This window comes from Malus domestica, chromosome 15 (assembly GCF_042453785.1).
Source record: "Malus domestica chromosome 15, GDT2T_hap1".
Lineage (NCBI taxonomy): Eukaryota > Viridiplantae > Streptophyta > Magnoliopsida > Rosales > Rosaceae > Malus > Malus domestica.
In genome coordinates this window covers 28,794,018-28,800,072 of record NC_091675.1, presented here as the reverse complement: position 1 = coordinate 28,800,072, position 6,055 = coordinate 28,794,018, and the positions used below count along the sequence as shown (strand labels likewise).

The 6,055-nt window shown below is 40.1% G+C and overlaps 1 non-coding gene across 1 annotated transcript; it reads left to right on the top strand.

Moving 5' to 3' along the window:
* Positions 1–5,557: 5,557 nt before the first annotated feature.
* LOC139192629 (small nucleolar RNA R71) lies at positions 5,558–5,662 on the top strand. Its single transcript, XR_011576844.1, has one exon. It is a non-coding gene; the product is annotated as a small nucleolar RNA R71 (small nucleolar RNA).
* The last annotated feature ends 393 nt before the right edge of the window (positions 5,663–6,055 follow it).

Sequence of the window (6,055 nt, the reverse complement as noted above, 5' to 3'; positions counted from 1 at the left end):
CCAATGTTTCATTTAAGTAAACATACTCTAAATTTTGATCAGAATCGAAAACTAAAAGGTCCTTACGAAAAGCAGTTCACTAACATTTGGCAAAGAAAAATCAAACTTAAAACATTACATATTGTTTGAGCAGTCTCAATTCAACATCATGGACAACAATTGTGGGTCGACAAAATTTAAACATTAGTATGCCTTTTCACCATACTCTTTCTTTTCTTCCATCACTCCCTGAGTATTAATAAGACAACTCCCTCAATATATTTCCACTTCACCAATTTTCTTCCATCAAAATTTTGATCAACTTGAAATCAAAAGGGTCACAGAGAAAGAGAGAGAGAGAGAGAGAGAGAGAGAGAGAGAGAGAGAGAGAGAGAGAGAGATGGCATTGCAATTAGTGGGCGGGAGGAATAGGGGTTTTGGCGGCTGTAGCAAGAGGTGGTGAAGCAGGGGCGGAGGAATTAGTACTACTAGCTATATATATAGATCAAATATTGCAGAATGATGAATGATACAAGTTCTAAGTTCTTACCATATTGCAGAGCTTTTGATTTGCAGAAATTAGATTAGGGTTTGCAGATGAAGGGGATCTGGGCAATGGGCATGCAATGCAAGGCAAGCTGACTCAGTGACTGTGAGGTTGTAGTCGCAGAGGCAGAGATGCAAGCAGGTAGTCGCAGAGGCAGTGATTTGCAGAGTTGAGGTCGTAGACTCGCAGTCGGAAAGGCAGAAGTAGAGATGCAAGTAGAAGCAAACCGTTTTGCAAACCCACGGCAAAACCAAACCTATAAGTTTAAAATATAAGTTATATAACATTTATTTATTATATGGTACGGTTTCGGTGCGGTTTTGAAAACCCAAAACTAAAACCAAACCGTTTTGTGTGTCGCGGTTCGGTTTTGAAACCGAAACTGTTTCAAAACCGCAAAACCAAACCGTTTGGTGCGGTTTGATTCGATTAGTGTTTCGGTTTCGGTTTTCGGTTTCAAGTGCCCACCCCTACAATTCAGTCTTCTGTCTATGTCAGGCATCAAAACATAGAGCCCAAACGGCTCTCTCCCCTTTCTTCAAACCGTGGCCTAGGGAAGTATAAAAAAATTGATGAGGCGCAGACGTGTCAAGCATTAGGCAGGGGAGCTCCATATGATTCGAAATTAAGGGTGAAGATCAATCCATTGACCCATCTCTCTCTAGAAAAGCTAAAAAGGCTTTTAATCCTTCTCAGTTCGGCATCCCTCTTCCTGCAAACCTTCCATTTTATTTTTCAGCCCTCTCTCTCTTCTTCATCAGACCCTAATGCATCCTTACTCTCTCTCTAAAATCATGGCTCTCAGAAACGCAAAATCCTTCTGTCTCTTAGAAATTCAGCCACCTCCCCTCTCGGATCTCTGCCCTCGCAGCCCTTTCATGTCTCAAATCTTCTTTGCCGGCAACTGAACAACGTACCTCCCCCTTTGTTGACTAGCCCATCCGTGGTAGAAAATCGGAAAAACTAACAGACAAAGGTAAAATCATCCTCCAATCTTTTGTTTTCATGTCTCAGATTTATTTGTTTTAGAGAAATAGAACTAAATCTAACACATGCATGTCGTTTTAGCTGTTTGAGGACCCCCAATAATTTCAAATCCGAGACAACAACACAAGAACAACACCCTGACTCTCCATCTCATCTCAACAAAATCATGTCTCCCAAGCTTCAAGCCATCACAAATTCGAGTGCCATTCTTGTAGATCGAGACCACTGCACATATGCAACGGTAAGCATCGCCCACTTAGGTCAAAATACATGTCGCTCAGCTTGCGAAAAATCTCTGTAAGTTATATGTTCATGATGAGTCTCTGTAGAAGCTTACACAAATTATTTTTTTTAGTAGGTGTCCGAGATGCACAAAGAGACTGAAGAGACAAACTCGAAGAGCTCCCAAACTCACGGATCTGCAAATTGCTAGGTAGAAACCGTAACCCTTTTGATTGATTGATTAAGATCTGATACTGGAATAATAACCACTACTGTGACTGAAAAATTTTCCCTCAACTCCAACGTACAACCGAGAGACAACAACCTTGAGCTTCCGGTCTAGTGGTTACTGAAGGTAGCATAAATGACAAATGTCTCGGCCTCTGCAAATAAGTAAGGTAACGATCTTGTACTCCGTTCATGATGGATTCCATTCCGTGAGACCGTTGCTTCATTATACCTGCATGTAATTAAACTGGTGTGGTATGTTTGTAGAACAAGCAGATCCATGACAGATCCGAAAGAAAGAATGCTCAACTGGATATCCATCAGACAAAAGGCAGGACACATCGCAACATCCATGACTTAGCAACCTTGAAGGTATAAACACTCATCCCGGCAGAAACTATGACTTTCACAATATTGTGTGGTTTTCAAAATTTTTTTTTTCTGTGTCTCGACATAGTCTCATATTGGTGTGCTCTGTGCGATATAGGCGGATCACTGATAGATCCGAGGGAAAGAAAAGGGTGGACAAAGATCAGCTTCAATAGACAAACGGTACAAGCTGCCAAGAGCCCAGATCGGTGAATTTGGGAGGTAAAATTTCGTATCCTTGCAAGTGGAATTGTTGTAGATCTGGTAATAATAGCTGTACTCAGTTCTATGGTGTATGGATCTGTGATTTAATTGTGCTTCCTCCATGCATCGCAAAACTGAGCTGCAGAAAATTAACTGCTATAAATTCTGTTCATGTGCTGGATCTGCAACAATCTCCCCTAAACTTGCATCTGTGAATGATTGTTATGTTAACTGCTTTAAATTTCCAGCATAGTGTAGATGTGGTTGATGTGAACGTTAGACTTGCTGCTGGGTGCAGGATTCCAGCATAGGACGCACTTTATTTTCCACATTCGCAACCTGCAATAAACCAATATGCGTTAAAAAAAATAATATCAATAAACTGGGTAAATAAAATCAACCTGCAATCTTCCATTTTTGTTTTTGAAATTTTCGTTTTTTTTTTCATATTAAAGAGAAAATCAAACGAAAATTAAAATTAGGAAAGAGTTTAGAAAAATTGGGTTGCCTCCCAATTAGCGCTTTATTTTAAGTCTATAGCTAGACGTTGCTAAAGTTCGGTGGCTAGATCATTGGTTCCTTCAAAGTTGATGACTCGCCTACACCAAATTTCTCTATGCATGGTTTGAGTTGATGTTTGGTCACCTTCAATGAGAAATCTGTGTCCTTAGCTTTAATGTCCACATTACCATTCTGAAAAACTTTAGTAACCAGAAAAGGGCCTCTCCATCGAGACTCTTGTTTCCCTGGGAATGATTTGAAATCTGAACTTAATAACCACATTTTTTTACCAGGCTGTATTTTCTTAAAATTTGGGCTGCTTGGTAAATTTTCATGTTTTTTCAAAGTGTTAATTGGCTGGTCTTCATGTAGCACCCTTTGCTGTTGTGGTTTAGGACTTGTACAATCACGAGTTAAATTCGGGGGTTTTATGGACAGATGGTCAGTTGATGATCTGTTCATAAACTTGGCACTTGGTAAACCATCCAATGCATCAATACGCATGCATTCTTGCTTGTCACCTGAATGTATGCTTGCTTCAAACAACTCGAAAACAACAGTTTGATCTTCTTCTGTTGATGATAAATCAGCAGCTATAATAACTGGCAGCGAAGAATCTGCACCCAAATAAACATATTTCAAATATTCTGGAAGAACCTTTAACTCCAGTTTAGGTGGTTGTACCTTAGAAGGCTGCAACAACTTCTTGGGTTCCCCCAAATTCTCAAAAACGTGCCTCCAACGTGGAGGTTGAAAAGGGACACTTTCCAAAACTGAAACATACTCAAAAACCTCTTCATCTTCTGTATTTTTATTCTCAAACCCATGCAACACATTTAACAATGGATCAGATGTCAAACGTGGCATAATTTGAGCATGTAATAAGCTGTCAAGCACATCAACACGCATACAATCATGCACATCACCTGGCCTTTTGGTAGCTTCAAATAAACTGAACACAACAGATTGATCTTGCACTCTAAGTGTAAGTGTCCCAGCCTCTACATCAATTAACGTTCTAGCTGTTGCCATGAAGGGACGTCCCAAAATAATCGGTGTTTGCATATCTTCATCCATATCCAAAATCACAAAATCTGCAGGAAGATAGAGATTATCCACTTTAATAATTAGGTCTTCAATAATACCCCTTGGATAAGCAACTGATCGGTCCGCTAGTTGTAGAATAATTGATGTAGGCTTGATTTCTCCTTGTCCTAGTCTCTGAAAAACAGAAAAAGGCATTAAATTAATACTAGCACCTAAATCAATTAAAGCACGTTTAAAATGAGAATTTCCAATTGTGCATGAAATTGTAAAACTCCCTGGATCTTGTTTCTTTAGGGGCAACTTGTGAAGCAGAACAGCGCTGCACTGTTCTGTAAGAATTACTTTCTCAAAATCAACAAGCTTCTTTTTCTTTGTGCAAACATCCTTAAAAAACTTGGCATAAGACGGAATGTTCTTGATGGCATCAATTAACGGCAGATTAATTTGAACCTTAGACAAAGTCTTCATAAAATCTGTCAATTGTTGATCTTTAACTTTAGGCTTCAACCATTCGGGATACGGAATAGGTGGCTCATAAACACGATCCTCAACAATATCTTCTGCACTATTTTCGAAACTGTTAACTGGCTGTTCTGAATCTTTCGAATTGGCAGATTTTTCAACATTCCCCGAATCAGTTTTTGGCTGTGAATCCACCCGCGAATTTAGAATGCAATTTTCATCCCTGTTATCAAAACTTTTGCCGGAACGTAAAACTCTAACTGCCTTGCAATCGGCACCTCCCCTAGGATTTGGTTCGGTTTGGCTGGGAAATGTACCTGGTGCCCTTCCAGAAACCTGCAAAGCAATCTGCCCCATCTGTTTTTCGATGTTTTTCACTGTTGCCTGTAGATTTTGAATTTCTTGAGTGGTAGTATTTGCCAATTTTTCAATTGCAACCTCCCAAGCAGCCTTAGGTGCAGCAGGTTGCTGTACCTGCTGTTGAAATTGAGGCCTAGTGTGCTGTTCCTTGTCCCACCTTAGATTAGGATGATCTCTCCAACCGGGGTTGTAGAAATTAGAATATGGGTCATATCTGGGCCGCTGGAAATTGTTAAATGCATTAACCTGCTCAGCTGTAAAATCTGGTGAAACATCTTTATGTGGGCAGCTTATAAAATCGTGAGTTATCATGTTGCAAATGCTGCAGGCAGCTTGTACGGGCTGCTGTACAGCAACCTGAGAACCTGGCATTCTCTGTAATAACATGTCAAATTTTGCGTCAAGCCTTTTCTCCATTTTTTCAATTTGTGCTGTAACATATGGAGAACCATTTGACATCTCAAAAACAGACCTAGATTGTGGCTGCTCAACTGCCTACTGCTGAGTATCTGCTGCCATTTTTTCAAATAACAAACAAGCCTCTTGTGCGTTTTTATCTTTATACGAACCTCCGCAAGATGCGTTGACAAGAGTTTTTGTAGTCATATTCAACCCTCTGAAAAATATATGCATTTGATCAGTAGTGTTAATACCCGAATGCGAACATTTTCTAATCAACTCTTTGAACCGCTCCCACGCCTCGTGAAACTCTTCATTTGGTTTTTAGGCAAACGATAAAATTTGAGTTCTCACGTCAAGGGTCTTAGAAGCTGGATAATACTTGTTTAAAAAATTTTCGCTAAGTTGGGCCCAAGTTGTAATGCTTCCAGATGGGAGTGTGAGGAGCCATCTCCGTGCCTGATCTTTTAGAGTGTATGGAAACAACCGCAGCTTAATAGATTCGGCTGAAAATCCCCTCACCAAAATGTTTTTGCACCCCATTAAAAATTCTGCAATGTGCATGTTAGGATCATCAGATGATAACCCATGAAACGTAGGTAGAATATTCAACATGTGCTGTTTTATTTCAAATGCAGTCCCTTCCTCCACTGCCGGATATGTAATGCAACTGGGTATATTTGTGGAATGGGCAGTCAGTGAATCACCCAGGGGCAGACCTGCCTCTGGAATTACAAACGCCATTTTTTC